Here is a 27192-nt window from a genome sequence, read left to right on the forward strand (position 1 = left end):
GCCGTGTTTTTTTTACAGGTGAGAGTGGTATGACAGGTGAAGGAAGTCGGTAAAGCTGGGGAGGTAGGTTGGGTAGGTTAACAGACAAGACAGACAAGACGCATACAGGGACGGTGTATGACACACGTGGGGGGGTTACACAATTGACGGGGACGGAGGTTGGGATATCCGAGATGCACGAGCCCACAGATGGCAACAGTGGAACTGATATCCCACCCATAGGCAGTTGCCACTGTTCCTTCACAGCCCAGGACGGGCTGTGCTGGGGCTGTGTAGGCGGGCAACGGCCGGGGCTAGCTGTGCCACACGAGCCTCGAGCTGGCGAGGGGTCCAAGAACAGTGTCTTGGATCTCCCACGCACCACAGACCGGACACCGCTGAGGGTGAGTGGGCGAACCCCTCCGGCCACACTTGCAGAGGGGACGGGCCCCATCCCCTGCAGCGCTTCCACCCGAAGGTGGCACAGGGCCACCGGAGGGTCCGCCTGGGCACTAGTGCCAGGTGCAGTCACCAGCTGAGGTGGGAGAGGTGGGTCCGCTGGGACCTGCCTTCCCAAGCGTTCTAGGTTTGTGAGTAGTTATGTTAGTTTGGGTTAGTGGCATTTTATTCCATTCAGATTAGTTGTAACAGCATGCATTGGTATTCCCATCAAACAAACACCCAGATATGGACACCATTGAACAAGGGGCATATCAATATCACATGCATTATTTGAACAGCAAAACACAGTCAAACGACATGCAGGGTTGATTAATGGCAACAGGCCATCGTATTTGCAGGTATGAACAGGGCACATGCATGAACAGACATGCATATATGTTTGGAACGGACAAATGTCCATGATTAATGAAATGTTCACATACCATTATTTAGTGGATGTTGTTATATGGAATTACAGGGTTGGGTGGGGATAGAAAGTGATGACACATTCATATGTTAAACATTAATTCACATTTATCATAGATACACAATTAAGTTGAGGCTGATGTTTCAAAATAATCTTTATTTGACTGTCATGCTACACCTGTTACACATACATCACTATCCTACTTATTTTGAATTTGATCAGATACATCATCCTGCTACACTTTGATGACAGGACAGGGGACAACTATGGCTGTTTAGTCTGTCAGATAATCATTCATTCTATCTGCAAATTGTTTACTGTTATCACCATATACAGATTTTGAGCTAGACATTCAGATTCAGACACACTGAAATCAGTTTGGGATGTTAATTTGTACTTCCCACATGCATTTAGTTCTGTAAAACACACTGAGGCTTATATATTCAGGGGTTATTACTACTTTATTTATTCATACATGAGCATTTCTGTCACTCTCATACATTCTGCAACTTCACAGTTCAGGTTGGTACTTCTAGGCTTTGTTCACATATTAGACCTGTGGTGATTCAAACACTTTCCAACAGCCTCACTTCTGTCATGATTCAGCATTTCAACAGGGGATATATCTCACATGTGACTACCTCAGATTCTGAAGCTGTACTCTTGAGACTATACTGCAGGTTACAGTATATTTAATTAATGATGGGACATCTGTATTACAGCACTGTTTAATTCTATCAATTATATTTCCAGTTACACTTGCATACTGATGAACTTGTTGCAGCCATACCTGCAGACGTTCAATTCCTGCTTGCACATTATATTACTTTTAATCAATACACTGCACTGTTCTGATACATGGTACATAATAATATTTATTTACAAGTACTGGGTGGGGTTACTAACCTGCATGGTGGCGCAGCCGCACCAGCCTTCTGGCGTGCATCTCAACATTCGCAGAGCGGACACCTGCAGCTGTAATACAAAGGGAATAATATTGGACTACACATCTCCATGGTATCAGCTGGTTGAAATCCTTACATACATGGGTAAAATGTGACTTAGTAGTGGGGCGTTGGGCATTTGCCGGGCCTCCTGGATCCAACGGTTCAATTGGTCCTGCTTGCGTCTTCAGGTCCGCATGGTGGTGACGGACCTGCTCACCAGTGCGTGGAATGCCAGTAGCACTGGTCAGCTCACGAGCCAACTGGTCCCACGCCTCAGCCCTATATACTCCCCATGAGACCTGGCCCTGCATGAGTTGGGCCTCGTGATTATGGACAAGGAGCCAGACCATGTATCTGGACTCCTCAACGCCCCAACGCTGTGCTCGAAAGCAACGTCCCTCACCTACTCCACTCATGCTGACTGCAAGTCTGTTCTACAATCAGTTATGCTGTGTATTCCCGCCTATGGGGCTTATATATGCCGCTTTTCCCGCACATTTCTCTGATTGGCCGTTTTGGAATTGTATCTACTTCACTGAAAATGCTTTCTCATGCTCCATTCTGGGTTTTATCCCATATATATGCTATTTCTGCTTTTCTAGGTATTGCTGTCATGGCTTGGTGGTTTAGTTCCTTGACTCTAGTGCATGGTATCCTGTGTTCGAATCTGGCAACTGCTTTTTGCTTTTCCTGACAGAAATGAGTTGAAGACCTGTCAATCAAACATGCCAAAAGCACTTTTAAGCACTTTAAACCTGTTCTGCGCTCGTTTGCGCGGAGGTAACGCATGCGCACTGGCAGTTAGCTTGTGGGAGCGGCGCAAACGGTGTGCGCTGGGATAAATCTTAATTGGCTAGTGACACACATGTTCAGCTAATTGCACACAGTTTCAGCCTGTTTACCTGCTGCTTGGCAACGGGCACGCAGTTTGCAGCTTTTTAAACACTACTCAGCTACGGGCACTCTGTCTCACGGCAGCTTAGCTATCAGTACATTTCTGACTATTTTTATTCTTATGTTACTTCAAAATATATGCTCTATTTCATTCCATTTTACAAAAGGGAATACATTTACATTTGTACAATACTGTCTGGGGGCTTTTTAGTGCTTATTTACAAAAATAAAAAAAAGGTTGTTGTAGGGGCTCGAACCCTGCCTGCCTACTCATAGGGCGGGTACTCTACCACTAAGCTATTATTTCTTGGCTTACTTTGCATATTTAGTTCTTATATCCTTTTCCACTGACTGCTAACTGTGATTGCGCTAGTAGCACACCCGCGCACACAGTAGCAAACATTTACGGGGTTTAACAAAAAAAAAAAAGGTTTTCATTTACTTTTATGACATCTCTTCACTTTATACACTGATGGCCAGTCGGGGCATGTGTTGTATAGTGTGTTTATTCACATTTTCATGGCCTTTCTCGTGGCTGTTTACTTTCAGCCATTCTAGTTTTCCGGGGGCGTGTCCACTTGCAGAGCTTAGCCTACAGACACGCCCCCTACTCTCTTACACGGACCGTGTAAGAGTTACTAGTGTGATTCAGCATGCCTCATGCACCTCATGCATATGCATGACATGCTGACATCACACAGTTTAACTGCAGCCTCCGTGTAAGAGTTATAACTCTTACACGGAGGCTTCCTGAATCTGGCCCTATCTCTTTTATGCAAAAGGGAGCAAGTATCTTTAGAAAGCCAGGGGGAATAGTTAGCTTTTATACTGATTTTCCTGAGGAGTGCACGTGAGTTTAGAATTTCAAGGAAAATTTGGTTGAAATTGAGTACAGCTTCATTGAAGGGACAGTGACGGAAGCAGGACCAGTTGATAGATGAAGGTCTGTTGTTAAATATTTCAGAATTAAAGGAGAGTTTTTGACAGTCTCTATATAGATCGATCCTAGGTGGTTGGAGATGGTGTCTTTGTATGTGGATGGGAAGATGGTCACTAATAGTGTCAGGTACAAGGGTTGTGATAAAGGTTAGGATCAGTTGTAAGAATCCAGTCTATGATTGAACTGGTATTTGGGTTTTTATTTATATGTGTGGGGGATGTGATAAGTTGTTTGAAACCGTGTAGGTTTATACTTAGATTTGGGGAGTTAGTAATTAGCTTTGATCATTCAATAGTTACATCTCCAAGAATAACTGGTTCATAGGGTATATTGCTTGAGATCCATGACAGTATGTTTTTGAGGATGGGGATTTTATTACCTGGTGAGATGTAAATGGAAGCTATAGTAAGCTTTTTGTGGGAGTTTAAGTGACAGTTGAGTATTAATCGTTCAGCTAGGTGGAAGTTAGGTAGAGGAGTAGGTTGGTAGGAAGGATATATTGAGTTGCTCATAGTAGAGGATAGCATGCCACCTCCTTTTTTTGGAATTCTGACTGACCAGTATATGTTGTATCCATGAGGTAGGATTTTGTTGTTTTAAATATGTTGTTTTAGCCATGTTTCAGATAGGGTTAGGGTACGTGGAGTGTTGTGAGCTATCCATGAGTGTAGTTCAGTGGTTTTATTGAACAGGTTTTGCATGTTAATTGAGCAAAAATGTAAAAGTTTGAGATAAGTGTAGGTGGGGGGAGGAATTTGGTGGGAGGAGGTGAAGGTTGGGGAGGAAGGGGAAGGAGAAGGAGGTGAGTGAAGAGGTGGAGGGACCAGGTTTAGGGTGAATATCTCCAGCTAGGGGAAGAGTTCTAGTGAATAGGGTAGGTTGAGGATGGTGGAGGTAGTAGGTGGAGGTAGTGAGTATGGTGTTTTAGCATTAGTTTGGCGGAAGGGAAAATGTGAGGTAGTATTCTGATTTTGATAAGGTGCATGTGGGAGAATTTTTAGGGAGATGGTGAGATAGAGTAAGAATGGGTAGTTTCATTATTAGTAGGGGAAAGGGTAAGTGTAGGCGATCATTTAAGGTATAAGAGTAGAGAAGAAGTATACCCCTCATTGGTAAGATCGGACCATAAATTAATCTCACTGGAAATACACATCCCGCCCCCACTCCCAGCACAGAAGACCACAGTGAAGAACTTCTCAAAAGCTGACTTCTCACTTCTTAAAACCGAAGTGGAATCCTTCAAGGCCCCCGGGCCAGTGGAAACTGCAGCCCAATCTGCTGAATCCTTTATAAATGCATTCTATGGACACCTTCAGGAATGCATGGATCATGCAATCCCAAATAAAACCAAGACTCATTCCCCCAAAGGCAGGCGTCCTGTCTGGTGGACCCCAGCCATAAATAAGCTATACAACAGAAGGAGGAAGCTACTACATGATAGAGCAAAATCCCTAAAAGGGAAGGCATCTCTGATCATTACTAGCAAAAAACTACAATCACTCATAAAATCATCTAATGCCAGTTTTGAGAGAAAAATTGTACAAGACACTAAAGATAATCATAAGGCTTTCTTTAGTTATGTTAAAAACCTGGGTGGCAACTCCCAGATATGCTCAGTGTTAGTCCATAATGACAAAAAATACACTGAACCCACAGACATTGACAACATCCTGGCAGACAGGTTCAGTGCAAACTCCCCCCCCCAAAAGGACAAATATCTATCACAGCAGAGTGTTGCCTCCCTGACATCTCTGATGCCCAGGTGAGAGCCGCCCTCTCCAAAGCAAAAAACACAGCATCAATGGGACCAGACGGTGTTCCAGGCTGCGTGCTACATGAACTCCAAGAAGAGCTGAACCCACACATAAGGCTGCTGTTTAATCTCAGCCTTACTACAGGATATGTACCCAAAGAATGGCGTACAGCAACAGTGGTCCCACTCCACAAAGGAGGTGCTTCTACGGACCCTGGAAATTACCGCCCCATAAGCCTGAATAGCCTGGTCTGCAAAGCTATGGAGAGAATCATTATGGAACTCATAAACAAAGACACTGGGGACCTACAGACACTGGATCCTATCCAATTCGACTTTGTTAAGGGCAGATCCTGCCTCGTGAACCTGGTCGACTTCTTTGAAACAGTCACCAAGGCCATTGATGAGGGTAAGGTAGTTCACACAGCCTACTTGGACCTCGCAAAAGCCTTCGACACAATACCCGACTCGGGCATCATAGACAAGCTCTTCAGCTTAAATATAAACCCCTATGTCATAAGATGGGTTGCAAACTGGCTCAAGGACAGAACCCACATGGTCAGAATTGCTGGAGCCATGTCAGACTCTAAACCAGTCACAAGTGGCATCCCACAGGGCTCAGCCCTGGGACCTCTCTTATTCGGTATATATTTTTCTGAGGTACAGGCTAACATGGGAGGACTGTGGCTGACCAAGTTCACAGATGACTGCAAACTGGGCACCATAATTGACTCACCAGCTGACACAAGCATCCTCCAAATGGGTCTCATAGAAATGGATAACTAGTGCCAGAGCCATGGCCTTAAACTAAATGCCAAAATGTGTATAGTCATACCCTTTGGGAAAAACAAAGTGCCCACAAATTACCACATAGGTAGTAATCCATTAAGTACGGAAGAAGTAATTAGGGACCTAGGGACCCAGGTTGATAGTAACCTCTCCTTTGACAATCACATTGCCAAAGTGGTTAGAAAGACCTTCTATATTGCCCACCTTATCATGAAAGGATTCACATCTAGATCAAGGGAGGTCATTGTGCCCCTTTACTCTTCCCTCATCAGGCCCATAATTGAGTACAATGCCCCATTTGGGATGTACCTTACCCGACACCTGCAGCAACTAGAAATACCCCAAAAGTACCTCACAAAGAGAATCAAGGGACTCAAACAGATGCCATATGCTGCCCGGTTAAAGAAACTCCAGCTCTACTCAGTGACATACCACCTACTAAGAGGCGATCTATGCCTGACATACAAAGCCATGTCCAACCCGGAATTAATGGACATGCTCCACCTCAGAAAATCCAAATCCCTCACAGCTACGCGATTGAGAGAATTGAACCTCAGCACAGAAATAAATAGGACATGCTGGAGGGACAGATTCATAACCCAGAGGCTCCCTTCACTCTGGAATAGAATCCCAGTACATATTAGGCAGCGCCCCTCACTGACTCTTTTCAAGAGGAATCTTGACGAGTGGATGGGAGATCATAGGTTTACCCCGGGGGTCACTTCTGTGTCACTGCTAGACAGAGGCACAGTAAACTAACCTTAAAAAGGGCACAGTAAACTCATTCCAAGGGGTGGTGAAAGCCAAACACACTCTGGCTAGGCTTGTAAATGCCCTAGGGCAGATAGCCTAGTATGAACCTATGAACCTATAAGAGAGTGTATAGTGGTAAGAAGTTAGGAATGTGAGTAGGACTAGTAGAAGAGTGGTTGGGTAGATATGAAGCATGATTTGGTTGGGTGATATGAAGTATGATAAGGATTGTGTAGTGTGATAGAGTCAGGGTGAGGGGTTAGGTTGAATTATTTATTTATTTATTTTATCTTATTTTACATTTGTTTACTGGGATAGTCCGACTGGATACAAGACCATTTTCAGCGGAGGCCCAGAGAGAAAAGCTCCACATAGACAAACTTACATAGATTACACAGAAGGTAGCAAACAATTATAAAAACAAAGTGATTATACACAATGGGTTAGTAGTGTTTCCTAGTAGGGACTCACAATTCTCATGGACAGACAATTAAAAGTAAGAGACATCAGATTGGAAGCAGAGCTTGTTGATGTAGTTACATGTTATGATAATTGCAGAATATGCTTTTAGTTTATAACTTAATCAGAGTTGGTACATGGGCATAGTCAATTCATTCTGAGATACTGTTTGAGTTTTTTTTTTTGAAGAGACTTTTGGAGGATTGTAGGGTTATATAGTTTGGCAACAAATTCCAGGTTTTGCCAATGAAGATGGCAAACAGGGATTCATTAGAAGAGTTATTAGCTTTTTGGGTTTGGACCAGTAGTTTATTGGCTAACCGTAGGGATCTTAGGTTGCTATATGGCTTAATAATATTTTTAAGTGAGGGGGTATCCTCAGGGTGGTACAAAATTTTGTGCGCTATTAAGAGTTGATTGAATTGAATTAAGCTGGCAGTTCTAGCCACTCTAGTTGTTTAAGATTCTGGCCGAGTTGGGTTCTTTAGGTGGAGCCAGTGACAAATATGGCAATATGATTGTAGCTATGGGGCAGCTTACCTAGTTCAGATTTGTTGAGGTTTGAGAGTACAGGCGAGGCATATAAAAGAGTAGAGAGTAGGTGTGATCGGGCGATTGCAGTCCCAGCCAGTGGGGTTAAAAATGTCTTTTTTCTATACAGTGATCCAAGCTTCTTTTTGATGATCTGTATGGTTTTGTTGACCTGTAGGTCAAATTTGAGATTATTGTCTATGATAACCCCTAGCAGTTTGGTGTGATTATCTGGGGAAATAGTGGTACCATTGTTAGATATAACAGAGAATGAAAGTGTGGTGGATCTACTAGTGGGAGAGAAGAGTAGAAGTTTAGTTTTATTGGGGTTCAGAAGTAGACGTTGGTTGGTGAGCCAGTTCTCAATAGTGTTAAATGTATTTTGGGTTAAGATTTGCAAGTCAGATGGGGAGGTGGCTGACCAGATGAGAGTGGAATTGTCTGTGTATTGAATGCAGGTGGCTTTAGGGATAGCAGTGTGGAGGTTGTTGATAAAAATAGAGAAGAGTAGTGGACCTAGTATGGACCCTTGAGGGACACCAAGTGTGAGAGGTAACTGGCTGGAGAGTTTGCCCTGCCATGGTACCACCTGCTGTCTACCAGTCAGGTAGGACTGAACCACTGGATAGCAGGCTTGTTGAGGTGAATAGATTTTTAGTGAAAGAATGAAAAGTTCATGGTTGACTATGTCAAAGGCTATTGATAGGTCAAGAAAGAGGGCAGAGGTTAGTCTAGAATTAGATTTGGAGGAGATGCTAAGGATGAGGAAAGTGGGAAGAGTGTGGTTAGAGAATGGGTGAGGAAGTTGATTGGGTGTGGGTTAGAAGGGGGTAAGGTAATAATCAAGGTGAATAGAGTACAAATGTATTGCATGTGGGGGTGGGTGGGAATTGGGAGTAGGGTAGAGGGGCAAAGTGAGTCTGAGTGAATCAAGGGTGATCAGAGCAGGTAGAACCATGAGACAAAGACCAGTAGTTTAACAGAACTCATTGTCTAAATCAGAATCTACAGGTCACTGCAATGCAGTAAGCAGCAGTGCATAGTTTGTTTTTGATAGAGTGAAAATAAGAGTGATTCCCTTCAAGTTATTGGTAGTATTGCTAATATTATAATGAAATAGTTGAAGCTAGCAGTAAGGGCATAATTATATTTGCAATTAAATAGTAGAATCTAGCAGTAAGGGGATACATGGGGAACTTATGGTTTTAACGTTCCTGGTAGCATGGACAATGAATATACCAGTAGGCAATTTAATACAGAAAACATGTGAAAGTAGCATACACTTCTCGTCCTTTAAGAAGTGCTTACTTGCACTTTCTTTTTCCTTAAGTAGTTTCCATTTTGCTTTTCCTGCAGACTATTTCTTAATTCTGTAGAAAAATCTACTTTTTGTGCCATGCTGCAGTAAGGGGGAGATTTTCAGGCAACCATGTTCTGATTGGGGTAATGCTGACAGTGTTGTAGACTGAGGGCTGTATGAAGAGAAAAACATAAGAACAATGAGTGTACTGACTGGGGAACTACAGAGAAATAATATGGGGATTAATCAATTATCTAGTATAGCTGACTGAAGTAGCTAGCAGTATAGGGTGAAGACAGAGTAATATAGAATGTGTATAGCACGGTATAGAGCAAGCTTAGAATTCTAATTAAGGCAACAGGTTAAAACCATATTGCAACATATGCAGTTAACAGAAAAGTTCTAACAGCACACTTAACAACACAGCGCTTGTATTCTCACCAAATAATTCTATTTTGGAAATAAGAATACAAGAGACGCTTAGATCATCATCATCTTTCGGGTTTTAAATAGATACAATATCAAAATTAGGCTTTGCACATACATCAAACTGAACGCTAGTACACAATGATTCCTTTAGCAAGAGTTCACTATGCTCACCACACAACAAATAATAGTTCAGAAGTTGTGGAGGCCATTAGACCACACTAATATGTATGTGTACAGCAGTAGTCAGGTACATGCTACTAGCCAACTGAGCCTCTTCAGAAGTAAAATCCACTGGCCCTTTTTAGTTTAAGATAAGTATTTGTCTTTATGGATCTTATAACTGAATATCATGGTTGTTTTGCAGATTACCAAGTACAATACATAACATATTGAGATCTTGCCTAATTAATCTTTAATCTTCCATTTTACAACAGATGCTTGCTTAGTAGTTGTGAAAAGTAAAAAAAAAAATAAAACAATTAAACAGCTAAATTCAAAGCCACAGTATTAGGAAAAAACAAGACTGCACTCTATGATTTAAAAGTAGATCACTTACTTGGTGAGCACACTTTAACTGGGACTAAACGCAGATGTAAACCTTTTAAAATGGTGCCAGTTGTTATGGGAAATTAAATAAATAACCTCCGTAAGTAAGTTGGTCAGGGAGGCGCTATAAGTGATTTTAGACTTTCTTAAAGTGAAAAGAGGGAAATGTAGTTCAAACATACTAAAAGAGGCAAACCACAAGACTGAGACCAGTAGTCCAACAGAACTAATCAACTAACCAGGAATCTACAGGTCAGTGCAATGCAGTAAGCAGCAGTGCACAATTTGTTTTTGTTACAGTGAAAATAGGAGTGTTTCCCTTCAAGTTATTTGTAGTATTGATGATATTATAAGGAAATAGTGGAAGCTAGCAGTAAGAGGATAATTATATTCATAATTAAACAGTAAAATCTAAAAGTAAGGGGATACGTGGGTAACCTATGGTTTTAGTGTCCCAGGTAGTGTGCACGCTGAATACACCAGTAGACAATTTAATACAGAAAAAATGTGAAAGCAACATACACTTCTGATCCTTTAAGAAGTGCTTATTTGCACTTTCTTTTCCTTAAGCAGTTTCCCCTTTGCTTTTGCCACAGACTATTTCTTAATTCTGTAGAGAAATCTTAATTATCTTGTGCCACGATGCAGTAAGGGGATGGGGGGTTTCAGGCACCCAGTTCTGAATAGGGTAATGCTCACAGTGATGTAGGTAGAGGGACATCTGATCCTTTTAGAAGCACTTATTTGCACTTTATTTTCCTTAAGTAGTTTCCCCTTTGCTTTTGTAACACACACTACTTCCTAATTCTGTAGAGAAGTTTACTTTTCTTGTGCCACTATGTAGTAAGGGGAGGATTTTTAGGCACACAGGTCTGAAAGGGGTAATGCTCACAGTGATAAAAGTGGAGGGTTGGTGAGCACACTTCATTCGGGACTCCGGATTAAACAGTTACCTTTTTACAGTGTAGATTCAGCCTTCTGAGAATGGCAAAGATGCAAATGAGGAGTGAACACATTAAAAATCACGGAATATCAAACTTTTATCTTTGTGTTGCAAATGTAAACATAATGTAGACTCTATACCACTGTTAGTTGCTATTAGCTTGCAACTGTGAATGATTAGTGTGAGAGAGAAGGCAAACAGAACAGCAATTCAAAAAACACGAATAGTCACCACAAATAAACACTTTATTGTTTTATTCAACATCACTTTTTAAAATAAAGTAGCAAAACAATAAGATTAAGTGCTTTTGACTCTGCTTATACAGAGACTTCTTCAGAAATAAAATATTTTTTATTGATTTTGGTAAAAATTGCATGTTATTGTGTTCTCCAGCTCTGCTAGTGCCTTCAAGTGTTTAGAACAGCAATTCAGACAACCTTGTCTGCAGTGGGTGTGTCAGTGAGGATACACTTTCAAAGTGTGGAACTAACTTCAGCAAGCTTTCAAATGAAACAAAACAGTACACGTTTATCATTTTTCTTCAGTAATAGACAAACTCTCCTGCCTGTACTGAAAAATGTTTTTCACTGTCATGTATTTTTATAATACAGTTAAAGGAGAATGATACACAATGCATTATAGGCTGCATGTCTGAGATTACAGCAGAGATAAGAAGTCAGATCTGCATTTATGCAAACATATTCATAAATGGTTGTCTGGTTAATAATTTTACTAAATATGTAAGCCACACATGTACAACCAGCTGAGAATGTGCATGTATATGTTCTATTAATACTGTAGAGGAAATGTGACTTGTTTGCATGCACATGATTTCATTGCTGTTGCAAAGTTGTGTCTGTGGCAAAGAGAGATAACACACCCACACTGTGTTATGTTATTTCATTACTATGATAGTTCAAACCTTTTGATGCGTAATTCTTTAATATGTGTTAAACTGTTTATTTTTCTTTTTTTTCTGTAATTAATATTTGTGTGGTGTGTGGCTTAGCACACTCATGGTGAAATGAGTAAATATTTAAAAATTAACTTCAGTTGCCTTAGGAAGTGCAGTCAAGCTTAGCGGTATTGCATGACAGTCAGCACCTAGGATAATAATGACAGCATAAATTACATCTGCGAACCAACTGTGTGTGTAGATTACATTGTAAAGACATTCAGGCACACAACACATAAGACAGATAGACCACGGTTTGAGTCCTACATTTTTTTTACTGATAAGTGATCATAAACATTCTTTACAAATTTATGTATAATCATTTTTTTTCTAATATCTGCTTGTTGCTCACCTGTGTACAAACAGGGTTCACTATTTCAGACAAAACAGAAACATTGTTACTTGTAGAAAAGAAACTTTGTAACTTGTTTCACCTTCCTTTGTGCAAAAAAGCTAAGTGACACTGCACAGAGGTAAGAACTCTGTACAGTACTCAGTGTAGAAAATACACTTGCTGCCCAACTTTCCCTGTGGCACCAGGTATAAGTTCATGGCCACAGGACAAGTAAGACAAGGTTCTTATCCAGTGTACTCCATTTTTTCCATTGGTGTTCCACTGTAATTTATAACAAAAATGACAATATAACAATAATTTTACATAACAACTATGTATAGCAGGTTGATTTTAGCACATACATGATATCATATAATTTATATGTGTAACTGGAGTAATCATGATAATTATGGATCTGTAATTATTTTTTTACTGCCCTGAGATGGACTTCACGCTGGCAGCTGTCTGCACAACTTGCATAACAGAAGCATAGCTATAAAACAGAATGTATTGTGTGATCTGACCTAGAACTCAGAAATCTACTCTGAAAGTAATACGGGTATTTGCATTTCCAGTATATTGTCACACATTACTCCTGCATCACACCTAAGAATGCATAAACCAGGACCTTGTCAGGTCACACAGATACTTGATTAATTGCACCAATGACCATATTTTACAAATACATCTTCTGTGGCAATGAAGAAACAAAATCTATGTAGAAGTATATGTATTCTTTAATTTGCATATGTTTGAATCCTACATTGTACAAATTACTTTTATCAGTGTGTAAGGCCCCACAAAATATGTGTCAAGTCACAAAACTGATCTCCCCCATTTCAGATCTTTAAAGTCAAGTCATTTAAAATATCAGTATTGACCATTGGACAGAATTTTGTCTGGTATAGCAGCAGGCAAGCCATAAATTAATGTCAAATTTCACATTATTCTTCCTATTTCATAATTGCCTTCCTCTCTGTTTAGTAATGTTGCTCTCCACTTAATGTCATGCAAACGTGAATGGCATAGTTGTGTGGTTTTGCACACTGGCTGTAAAATGCCATATCACAAACTGACAGGAAAACACTTTAACTGTTATTTCATGACCTGCGAAGACATGGCAGGAACTGGGAAGGATGGTGCCCAATTCAGGACTCAAAGATGGGGTGTGAAGTCAAAAATATTCATTGCACTCCTCGTAAAGCACTGCAGCCACAGGCTGTTGCAAAGGGACTATATTGAGTCTCAATATAAGGCTGAGGCTTGGAACACTCTAGTCAAGGATGTCTCAGCATGACTGGCATAACACACACTGGGAAGCCATGCAGGCATCATTATAACATGAAATGGCACAAGCAGGCACAACTCAACCAGTGGCTGGATGACTTTAGGACTGCTGACGTTCCTCAGTTGTGTAAGTACGTTTCTTTTTGTTAAGTAATTCATGCCACACCGGCTTACTCAACCCTTAAAACAAGTTTGATCAATGGCAGTAAATCTGAATGAAGCAGAAGGATGCTTGAGGGTATTTAAAATTAGGATTTCCAAACATTTAAGTGATACTAGAAATGGTCATACATCTAGTGCTTTATACAAACATACCCTCAAGCATCCTTCTCTTTCATTCAGATTTACTGCCCTTGATTGAAAGGAACAGAGTTGGATTATTAGGTTGGTTGCTTTGTTTTCTCAGGGACTCGATGCATTATGATTGATCTTTTTGAAACTGAGGGTGGGGGTTGAGTGTGTTTATATATGGGCTATATTTTGAAGTGATTCATCCTTACTGCTTTCTGGCACTGATGAAGCCATTTTGCCTTGGCTGGTTTTATATGTATTATGTGTTTTAAATAATATGAACTGTAAAGTGCAATGGATTGCTGGTGTGTAGTGCTGGCCATTTTTTGCTTTTGAAATGCAGATAAAAGTCAAGCAATCCAATGGGAAGCTGAGGAAGGGGACAGAGATGACAGCTCTGAGGGTGAAGACTAGATTCTCAGTGTCCCCATGATTGATGGGCATGTGCCTCTGATATCCCCAACTATCTCCAATCATTGTGTCCCCCAACCTTTTGTGTCCGTCACCATCCCTGTGTCTGTCTTGTTTGCCCTGTTAATCTTCACTCACTTCCTCACCTACACCCACCTTCCTGACTCTGACATTTCTATGTCCCTTCCCCAAATTCCTCTCTTTTTGAATCCAAAAAAATGGGCATCTGTCCCATAAAAAAAACTGTATCATACATAGCTCTCCACTTTGCATATGTGTCTTCTTGACACACTTGATTCAGTCCAACTGGCTATACAACATGATTTAATTATTGTTACCCATCTGTGTTGTGGTGACAGTCCATATTCATCCAATTTTCTATCCATGTTCACATTACACTGTTAAAGAAGAGGATAGCTATGGTTATTTCCTAATTTATTCCTGCAAATTCCTATAATGCTTAGCCTTTGTTCTTCTGCCTGCTTTCCCCAATTTCACCACTTTCCTATCTACCCCATTTTCACACCTTTAATATGGTCAAAAAATAGAATCACATACCACACATGGCTGAAATGCCCCCTAATAAAGCCTTATATTTTGTCCTCTGCATTTGCACAGTGTTTGGCATCATGCACCAATGCAGAGTGACAGTAAATGGCTCTTCATGTTCTACAGCTAAAACTGGTGAGTTTTTACCATTGTCCGCTCTAGTCCAGTTATTTTTGCGCTATGCTGATTAAACACAGCTCTAAAGGAACACAGTTAAAGCAGAATAAAGGCAGAAGTTTGAAACATTTACTCTGGCAGTTATTAAACTGCTGAATGCATAAAAATGCAAATTCCTATGTGGAGTGTTGACATAAATCACCTGCCTGATGATTTTTATTACACAGTAGTTTCAAGGGTTTGACTGCAGATGCATCTCTCATCATTTTTAGTGTAATAATATGTGTATTACATATTTCATCATGCACATATTAAACATTTCTCCTTGTATTCATCCCATCCATTCAAATACTTATCTAATGTTACATGTAAACTGTCCTTACTGTAACAAAACATACAGCACACACTCTTTAGGATATATGGAAAGACACAAATAGTTAACATGTCTATTTAAACAGACTCTGCCTGAATTTTGATGATATCTGTCTGCATTTTATTTTGAATTTAAGTTTTTCATTTAAGGTTTGTTCACTTCTATTTTGTATCTTATTCTTGTATTACATTTGTTTTGTTTTACATTTTCTGTTCTGTTGGAGTATTAAGAGGTCTTGGCTAGGATCAGTTAGAAAAGTTCACAAAAATTTAATTTGCAAACAATGAATAACATCAGCTTATTAGTGGGAGAAGCAGAGAAATAACAGTCCTTATTTAGCTAGAAATACATCTATTTAGCTGGAGGGCTTGTTTGGCTTGCTTGTTGTACTCTGCCTGAATATTGCTGATCTCTGCCTACATTTTATTTTTCCCACCCAACCAACTGTTGTTGTGTTCTTAAACTTGGTGGATTTATAGTTTCCTGCACCTGCTATAAATCTGATTTTGGATGCTCTTCCCAGTCCCATCTTATCAGCTCATTCTACTGAGTACAGAGAGATCATTTAGGAAGGCCCACCCCACCCTTAGTTTCTTAACCTTGAATTGTCTTCTGTTTCCTCCATTCCTACTTAACTTTTAAAAAAATGCATTTAAGTCAGCTGCATTTACTGTATTTGTGTTTCTTCCTACTTCATTTTATTTTGCTTTTGCTGCTTGTTCTCAAAATGGTTTAATTGCATCTATTCCACTGCATTTATTACTGCTTGTTAGTAGTCTGATTAAATTGTAACTGTTATTCTAAGCCTCTTAGTTTTGGTTTAAGCATTTGGGCTTCAGGATAGTTGTTTTGCATTAAGAAGGTTTGTGGTCTACACTATTGTGGCAGAAGAGGTAGCTTACATCCTTCAAAGTTGGGAATTGCTAGTTGAAGGCTTAGTGTGTCTGTTATTCTAAAGGTGTTTTAGTTCTAGTTTAAGCATTTAGGCTTCAGGCCATTTTTTTGCATGAAGAAGGTTTGCAGTATACACTCTTGTGGGAGGAGAAGGTAGCCTCTGGCCTTCTGAGCTAGGAGATGCTGGTTGAAGCCTTATTGCACCTGTTTATTTGAGCTTTTTTCTGAAATTGTTGCACTTTGTTTGCTGTAGCATAGACTAGATTCAGACCTGCTGAATCTAGTTCTGTTTATATAACTTGAGCACTAAACCAGGCCATCTTTTGTTGGAGAAGGTTCCCCTGCACCCTAGTGGCAGGAGTGTGCAGTTAGAACTCATCTGATAGAAGGTTGCTGGAGCAGGGCTCAGTTTTGAGATTTTTATTGGTTAATTTGCTTAAATCAGTTTGTTCTTGTTTGATACACAAGCACTGGGTTTGCACTTGTTTTAGCAAAACTCCACAGAGTTTGGTGACCAGCTACTTCTCTACAGTATTTATCTGATCAATCCAAGTCATCTGATAGTCTCTGCAAAACTTAAGAAGAAATTTTCACTGTATATTGCACTTTTGAACTGCATTTTTGCCATATCACTGCTTATTTGAACTGCTTCTTTTTCCTGAAATTGTTGCAGTTTGTTTGCTGTAGCATAGCCTAGATTCAGACCTGCTGAATCATGTTTTTTTTGTATAACTTGAGCATTAAACCAGGCCATCTTTTGTTGGAGAATGTTGTTCTGCAACCTAGTGGCAGGAGTGTGTAGTTAGAACTCATCTGATTTAAGGTTGCTGGAACAGGGCTCAGTATTGAGCTTTTTTTCTTGGTTAAAATTTGTTTAAAACAGTTTTCTCTCATTTGCTACATAAGCACTGCATTTGCAGGTGTTTGCTCTTGTTTGCACATTGAGCAATGCCGAAGAGTGATGAGCACCATTGGTAGTTATAGACACAAAACCTTCTGCCTGAAAATTTTCTCTTAGTACTTTACTGGTGGTCCATCAGTGAGTTCTCGAGATTGTCCCTCACTGACAGGTGATACATTCAGCAAAGCTCCTGAAATATTAGCACAGATCCTACCTACTAGTCCTTCATATTTTTTGTCCACTTCTCCTGTCCTCTACTTTACCTGGTCCTTCCTGTATGCTCTCTGTTTTCTGAAAACATCAACTTACCTAGTTTTATGGATGCACAATTTTCTACAGTTTCTCCAGACAGCTTTGTCAACATGGGCATCCTCAGGCAATGTAGCAATTGCCTCATGTACACTGACAACCCACTTCTTTTAGTCCACACAAATCATTATGTGAGAGATGTATCTATATCAAGAGCCTAGCATCCAGGCTGTGTCGCTCACTGGTCAGATCATATGATACTAAGCAGGTTGTCAGCATGCACACTTCACCTCCTGCGCCTACCATACCAACAGGACATAAACCTACATATGTGGAGGTCATTACAAGAAGTTTATCTAAACATCAGAGACCTCCCAAATACAAACACAAGCATGATTCACATAATACATCCTCTGCAGAACATAGTACACATAATATGTCACACACCAGTGTCTCACCAGTCAAGCCCCTAAGGCATAACACAAAAACATACATCTTAGTCATAGGCGACTCAATTGTAAGACACATAGATGTCTCTCTCACCAGGCTGGATAAGGAAAAAGTCATGGTCAGCTGTCTGTCAGGTGTCAGGATCTGCCAGATCACACACGCATTTAAGTCTCTCAACAGCAGGCACTGTTATGACTCTATCATAGTCCATATTGGTGTGAACAACTTGAGATGTACCTCACTAGACTATATGAAGAAAGAAGTGACTGAACTCTCTGATTATGTGTCTCAGGCAGATATGTCCCTAGCCTTAAGCAGCATTTCACCTTTGCCTAGGATGATACCTTAATGCAAACAAAAATTGATTGACTTCAACAATTAGCCTGGGATGACATGGTTGACAGACATTGATGCTTTGCCAGAGATTGTCTTCATCTGTCACCCCTGGGATTTCGGTTACTGGCTAAGGCTCCTGCCACCCCATAGTACCTTTTTAGGCAATGTTACAAGTACAGAATTCCTGATGTAAAAATACCATCTAAAAACAACCTTAAGGTTATAATGCTAAATATTAAGAGTCTAAAACAGAAACTGCACTCACTGGAAGCAGTCCTCATCTTGGAAGATGGTAAAATTTGTGCTGTCACTGAGACCTGGTTTAAGGCTGTGGAGAGTACCTCAGCTATACCAGGTTATATTTCCTTCTACATGTTCAGACCACAAACTGAAGGCATGAGAGCTAAAGGATGTGGTGTATCAATATTCAACAAAGCAAGATCTTCAAAGAAAAACAAGCCTGCCTGGTGGACAACTGCCATTAATAAGCTATACACTAAGAGAAAGACATTGCTGCCTAAACTTAGGAAGGAATGGTTTCAAAACTGGAAACACTCCCTCCTCACATTAAACGAGCAAATTAGGAATCCTAGTGAAGTCCTCCAAAGCTAACTACGAATCCAATTAGCTTCCCTAACTAAGGATAACCACAAGCAATTCTTTAGTTGCATCTGTAACTTCAAAGGTAAGGCCCAGATTTGCTCTGAACTCATAGTTAATGGTACTACATATACAGAATTTGTGGATATAGCAAACCTGCTGGCTGACAGGTTCAGTGAAAACTTCACTCCCCTGTCCCTGACACATATACCCCCAAAGCATCCCTAACACCTGTTCCCCACCTAGTATCTCTGAGGAGCAGGTCTTAAATGCCCTCTCCAAGGCCAAAAACACAGCCTCTATGGGAGCAGACAACATCCTGGGCTGTGTTTTTCATGGGTTAAAACAGGAATTAGCATCACCATTGGGCACGCTTTTCAATCACAGCCTAAGCACTGCATTTGTCACAGCAGAATGGAAAACAGCTACCATCATCCCTTTGCACAAAGGTGGTGCATCCACAGACCCCAGGAACTATCGACCCATTAGCCTGACCAGCCATATCTGCAAGGCCATGGGACAAATCATCATGGACCTTATTAACAAAGATATTTGAAATCTCCAAAAGCTTGATCCCACCCAGTTTTGGCTTTGTCAAGGGGATATCATGCCTGTTAAAGTTGGTGGACTTCTTCGAAACAGTCACCAAAGCCATAGATGAGGGCAAATCTGTGCATACAGCCCACCTAGACTTAGCCAAGGGCTTTGAAGCAATCTCCCACTCAGGAATCATTGATAAACTCACCCAGCTGTGTATCAACTTATATATTGTCAGCTGGGTTGCAAATTGGCTCACTGATAGAACTCATATGGTCAAAATAGGAACCAGTGGTGTTCAACAGGGATTAGATCTGGGGCCCCTACTGTTCAGAATCTACTTCTCTGAAGTACAGGCTAAAACTAAGTGACCGTGGCTTACAAAGTTTGCTGATGACTGCAAACTGGGAGTGATCATTGAAACCCCTAGCGATGTCAACATCCTGCAAGAAGGTCTTACTCAGACTAATGACCGGTGGCAAAGTTATGGTCTTGAACTTAATGCAAAAAGGTATTATCATCCCCTTTGGCAAGGGTGATGTTCCTGCAAACTACCACATCAACAGCAATCCCCTAAGCACACAGTCAGTGGTGAGAGATCTGGGCACAAAGGTCAACACCAACCTTAACTTCGATCACCATGTCTCCACAGTGGTTAGAAGTACATTTTATATTGCTCATCTCATAATTATGGGCATTGCCTCCAGAAAAAAAGAGGTTATAACCGCCCCCCCCCCTGTACTCTTCCCTCATCAGGCAAAAAAAATAGAGTATAGTGTTCCCTTTGGTATGTTCCTTTCCAAACACCTGGATCAATTGGAGAGACCACAAAAGTTCCTTAAAAATAATATTCAGGGTCTTCAAGATCTGTCTTATGCAGACAGACTGAAATCATTGCCATTTTACTCTGTGTCATACAGACTGCTCAGAGGTGACCTGTGCCTTGCATATAGAGCAATCTCTGACACAGCTTTAATGGAAATGTTGCACATTCGCAAATCAAATGGCACATGGGTCACTCGCTCAAAGGACCTTAACTTGGTATATCCCTCATCAACAGAACTTGTTGGAGAGATAGATTTGTCTCACAGAGATTGCCCCACCTTTGGAACAAGCTCCTATTCATGTTAAACAAAGCCCCTCAATGGCCCTATTTAAGTGTAATTTGGATGATTGGATCAGTAACCTGAAATTCACCTCATGGGTTCCATCTGTGTCCTTCTTGGGCAGGGGCAATAGGTGCTGATTTTAGTGTCTGCTTGAACCAGGCAACCTTGGAAACACAGGTTGAACTTGGCTAGGCTTGTAAGGGCCCGGGGGCTATTAGCCTAGTAACCTCCTATGATCCTATGAACACGTATCACCCCTTCTCATCTGCAGAAAGCTGGACATGCTATTAAATTGTGATTTGAATTGAGGCCTGAAAAACAGGTAATAGCTGTACAACTGTATAGAGGTAGACATCAACAATAAAAATTGTGGAAGACACACACATACTTCACTGTAGACATTGCTTCTCACATTTGCAGGAATTATCACATTTACTTATGTAATGCCATCCTGACACCATGTTTAAAAAATTAATTGAGCTGGATTTTAACCCTGTGTCATTTGTGCACTGCTTGTACGCATGCTGCCACAGGGAAAGCTAGATCACATATTTATTTTTTGCTCTCAGTACTCTCGAAAGTGATGAAGGCCACACCTAGATGCTAAGCCTGTTTGTGAGAAGGAAGGCAAACCAATGCAAATATTACTATATTCCCATTTAAGCAGAAAACAGTGTCTACGCTTCACTTAACTCCATGCAAACAGGGAAGGCAATAGCAACTGTTCTTAATGTCATAAAAGTTATGACCCAACATTTAACATAAAAACTACAGTATGAACACCATATCTGTCAGCTATTTCTCCCATAGCATATATGTATAACTAATTCTCAAATTCGAGCTGTATTCATTAAATGTGAATTTTGCATGTGCAAGCACTTTACTATCATTCACACAAATCAGTTACTTGGTGATGCACTATGCAAAGAAGTGTTTGGCATGTATTAGTTTATTGCCCAGTTATTCTTCATTCCATCAAAAAGCATTTAAAATGCAACAAAATAGAAGGTACTTGTTATTCAATGAACACATATTTACTTAGACTCATGTGTGCCCTGCACTCATGCAATTGAAAATGCATATGTCAGTAATAGGTCTAATGTCAACTACAATACAGAAATAAAGAGCACAACTGTATTGCTGCATTTGTTAAAGATTTATACTGATACTAGATATTTAGATTTTCTGCTCTATGTCTTACTGTGGATATCAATTCATCACAATATAAACATCCATACATCGACACTTGCATTCATGCTGTTTACAAAATGCACACCTGTACGTGTGTGTGTGTGTGTGTGTGTGTGTGTGTGTGTGTGTGTGTGTGTGTGTGTGTGTGTGTGAGACAGAGAGAGAGAGAGAGAGACTGTGTTATGTACACAACATATTGAGAAACAGGTACATGTATGACTCAGTTTTGCAACATGCATTCATAACAGCTTATTGTATATAGGTTACGAAACTGTGTTTTAAGGTATTTTTGCTCACTGCAAGTGCAAAAGCAAATCTGAAGTCCACACTTTGCAGACCAATTTCATAACAGTGTATGTTTCCTGCAACATATTGATTATGTCAACCTCTATAAATAATACTATGACAAGTAAAAAAATCATACTTTATCTATTGCACAAATGTTAATAGTGTGTTCTTTACCTGGAATAAATAGGTAGAGGATCAAATTGTACAACAGACAAATTGTGGGCATGCCTGTATGTGTTACTCTGTTATGTGTGTAGTCAGAAGGTCATGACTATGTGTCCTACTGTCATCACTCAAATCTCATGGAGAGCAAAGTTTTACAGACATGCATGACTACACAGCAATTTCATACAGCACCCCTAACATACATTAATGAAGTTATCTGCTATAAATTGTTCTGCAACAGAATAAAATTCAGACTTGTGCTGTGGTGCTTGCATTTAGTACTGTGTTCTCTAGCCTGTGTAACATGTTAGGTAATGTGTGCATGATTAGAAGAGCATGAGTATGAGCCCTACTCAGATCTCATTGAGAAAAAGTTTTGCAGTCTTGCATATCTACACATAGCCCTCCCAACATCTTCTTCTCAACAGACACAGGAGATTATATCTGCTATAAAGTGTTGTCTGACAGTATGAAAGTTAGACTTGTGGGGTGGTGCTTGCATTAAGTATTGTGCACTGTAGGTAATGTAAATAGCTAGATAGGATTTCAATCTTACTGTGGTCAATGCGTGTGTGTTTGTGTTCAGTAAGATAGCCTTCTGAAGACCATTTTTGAGCAGCATGTGAGACACTCCTACTACCATCATCTTCTCACCAGACACTGATGATGTCATCTGCTATAAAGTGTTGTCTCACAATATGAAAGTCACATTTGTGCTGTGGTGCTTGTGTTAATTACTGTGTTCTGTAGCTAGTGTAGCTAGTTAAGTAGGGGTTCTAATCTCACTGTGGTTAACTTGTGTGAGTATGTTCATTCTGCTGTCAGTCTGGAGGCAGTTCTAATACAACATGTGAGATTAAAGCTATGCCACTCCTATTCACTTATTATCAACATACACTTTTGATGTGCTCCCCTCTAAAGTTCACTCTTACATTATTACACTCAGATATTTCTGCTGGCACAAGTGTTAGCTACGGTGTTCTGTAGTTTGTGTAGCTAAATAGTTTGGTGTTCTAATCTCACAGCAGATTACATGTGTGTGTGTGTGTGTGTGTGTGTGTGTTGCTATTCACAAGGATTATTCAGGTGTTGCCCAGCAGCATTGTATGGCTATCAAAAGAAGAAAAACTCAAAACTAGTAGCAAACCAGGTCCATGTGCAGGAAAGAACAGCAGCTTTAGTAAAACAACCAAACTGACTAAGTGCCTTCACTCACAATTGGGCTTCATCAGAAGAAGAAGAAGCCCAATTGTGGATGAAAGCGCTTAGTTAGTTTGGTTGTTTTAATAAAGCTGCTGTTCTAAGCCCAATTGTGGGTGAAATCACTTAGTTTGTTTTTTTTACTAAAGCTGCTGTCCTTTCCTGCACATGGACCTGGTTTGTTACTAGCATTGTGTGGCTGTCAGCATTTGTGTCATTAACTCTTCTGCATGCATGACATCCACTTCATTTGTAATGTGTCCATATATGGTATCAGAGCTTTTACACACAGCTTTCCAGTGATAAACATATAGGCATATGATATGCAACTGATGTAATGATGTGAACTAGGTAGAGTTGTACAAGTGTGTTAACAGTTCCACTATGTGTCACATGGTACAAACCCAAGGTTGTATTTGGCAGTGTTGTCACAAATCTTTTTTAAGTAAGTACAAAATCTTTAAGGGAATACACAGCTATGTGCACAGATGTTTTGTGAGTGGTACTACCAATACTCACCCAAAGGCAATAAACAACCTGTTAGCTGACAGATTTGGATCAAAATTCACACCCTGACCCCAGTGCTCACAGCCCAGTGTATACATACAAACATTGCTTTGCATATTTTCTCAACAGCTCATCTGTGCACTCTCTAAGGTTAAAAACATGGTATCAATCAGCCCTAACAACATCCCAGGTTGCCTTATCAATAAAATAAAACATGGTGTAACAGAGACATTTGGCTTCCTACTTAATCAAAGCTTCCAGACAGGCTATTTTCTGGCACAATGGTGAACAGCAAACGTCATCTGTCTGAACAAGGGAGGACCATTACCTAACACAGCTTATTATAGACCCATAAGCCTGAATAGCCTCATCAGTAAGCCAATAAAAAGAATCATTATGGTCCTTATCAACAAGGACATAAGTAATTTACTGACTGTGTAACCAACTAATTTTTTATTTGTTAAGGCTAGATTATGTTTGTTAAATCTTATTTAATTCATCAAGAAAATCACCAAGGCCATTGGTTAGAGACACAAAATGCATCCCACCTAACGTGACCTTGCCAAGGCATTTGACACAATTCCTCATTCAGATATTCAGAGAAACTGTCTCAATTGTCCATAAACATAAACCACTATGTGACCAAGTGGGTAGCACAATGGATCACCAACAAGACACATACTTTCAAAGTGTGCAAATTCACCTCTAGCAAGAGGCCAGTGTGGACAGTGCAGTACCACAGGGTTCTGTACTGGGCGCTTTTCTGTTTGTTATTTAATTCACAGAAGTCAAGGCAAAGTTAGACAGCCTTTGTCCAATGAGATTTGTGGATGACTGCAAATTGTTGTCAACCCTTGAATCTATTAATGATATTGATATACTGTAGAAAATATTAACTCACATTAATGATTGGTGCTAGAGCCATGGAGATATACTTAAATGTCCAAAAAAGCATAATTATTAAATTTTTTAAAGCAAATACCCAGGTTAATTACACTATATACAGCACACCCCAATCAGTGGACCCACTGATACATGATCTGTAAATTCAAGTAGATAGTAATTGGAAGTTTGAACACCATGTGTCCACAGTGGTGATAAATCCCTTCTACGTGACACAACTCATAAGTATGGGCATGTCATCCAGATTAAAGAATGTTATAATCCATTATACTCAGCCCTCATCAGAACAATAATTGAGAACAATTCACCCATTTTCATGTATCTCTCTACACATCTGCAACAGCTGGAGCAATACCAGAGACTTTGCACACGGAAGATACAGGTGTAAAAGACAAGTCATCTGTGAAAAGATTGAACGCCATATTACTGTATTCTGTCCCCTACAGACTACTAAGGGCCATTTTTTGTGTGCCTTATATGGCATTTTACAATCCAGCTCAGATGGAAATGTTACATATTGTTAAAACAAACTGCACAAGGATAACTCATTCCAAGGATTTTAACCTTGCCTCTGACATAATAAATCACGTTGGAGAGATAGAAACATCTCTCAGGCACTACACTTTCTCTGGAACAAGCCTCCCATTAACATAAAGTAAAGGCCTTTCCTGACCCTATTCAAGTGCAACCTACATCAATGGAAGGTTAATGGTAATTGTACTCATGGTGTTATGCCCATGTCCCTTATGGATAGAGGCAGATGGTCTTAGATAACATATCATAGGCTTATAACTGTGTGAACTTTCTTCACATAACTATTTAAAATTGTGAAACTGATGTTAAATATGGCTAGGCTTTTATGTCATCTTGGAAAATTAGCCTAGTACTTTCCTATGCACCTGTAAACCAATGATGATCAATTGTATTCTAAGTACAGCTATAGTGTGACTGTACAGCAGCACAGACATAACAGTACATCACATCAGTATTACCACTTGATAGTTGGCATGAACACATATACATGCAAGTCAGGATTTCATGCCAGTATAACATTTTCACTGGCAATATCAGGGGATACTGATCATGTGGTACATCTCTTGATATGTGACATCTGCTTATACAGTTTTCTCCACGCATTGTTTGTTATGTGAACAATATTACAGTGAAAACTTCATCATTTATTGATGGTAGACTTTGCATTGCTGTAATTTCTGTGCACATGGCCATAGCTGATGTATTACTATCAGTCTCACATAGTGCTATACCATTTATTATAACACACCACTTTTTAATTCAGTCAACATTTGCAGATGTTTCAAACAATATACATTGCAATTACATGTGGCATATGCATACAATAACCAGCTATGTGTAGGGAATCCACTCATAATATTGTACTGTTTGTAAATGTTATTATCCTTATGGCCAATACCTCTGAGAGCCAGGGATGTTTTAGTTAAGTGTATTACATTTGGCACAGTAAGCTTGTACACATTTTTTGCTCATACAGAAATATTCTTTGGTATGCATACCTATTAGGAATTGACAGTGCAACGTCTCTACAAAGTGTTGCACAAGATGCATGTGTGGTATGTATTTCTGTGTTGTACCCGATAAAAACATAGATCATTGACAACATTGTTCATAGGTTCATAGGTAGGTACCAGGCTATTGGCCCTAGGGCCTATATAAGCCTAGCCAAAAGGTACCCTGGCTTTTGCCACCCAAGAAAATTATTTTCCTGTGCCACTGTTGAGCAGAGCCACAGAAGTGATCCCTGGGGTGAATTTCCTATCTCCCATCCAATCATCAAGATTTTTCTTGAAGAGTGCTAATGAGGAGCTTTGTTGGATATAGATAGGTAGTTTTTTCCAGAGTATGGGAAGTCTCTGGGACAGGAATCTATCCCTCCAGCATGTTCTGTTTATTGTGGTGACAAGGTTTAGGTCCCTAGAGTGTGTAGCTTGGAGGGATTGGGATTTAAGTGGAGCATGCCCAAAAGCTCTGGGTTTGACATAGCTTTGTGTGTCAGGCAGAGATCGTCTCTGAGTAGGCTATATGCGACGGAGTAAAGCTGCAGTTTTTTGAGATGGTCTGCATAGGGCATCTGTTTGAGGCTGGTAATCCTGTTTGTGAGGCATTTCTGCAGCCTTTTCAGTTGATGTAGATGTCTTGTGAGGTACATACCAAAAGGGGCATTGTACTCTATAATGGGTCTAATGAGTGACGAGTAGAGGGGAACAATGACCTCTTTTTTCTTGGATGAGAAACCTTTTGTGTTGAGGTGAGCCACTTAGAAGAATTTCCTGACTACTGTGACAATGTGATTATCAAAGGAGAGACTACTGTCCACCTGTGTCCCAAGGTCTCTTATCACACTTTCAGTGTTAAGTAAACTACCACCTATGTCCACC

The sequence above is a fragment of the Protopterus annectens genome, chromosome 11.part0 (assembly GCF_019279795.1).
Source record: "Protopterus annectens isolate FY-2018-M chromosome 11.part0, PAN1.0, whole genome shotgun sequence".
Taxonomy (NCBI): domain Eukaryota; kingdom Metazoa; phylum Chordata; order Ceratodontiformes; family Protopteridae; genus Protopterus; species Protopterus annectens.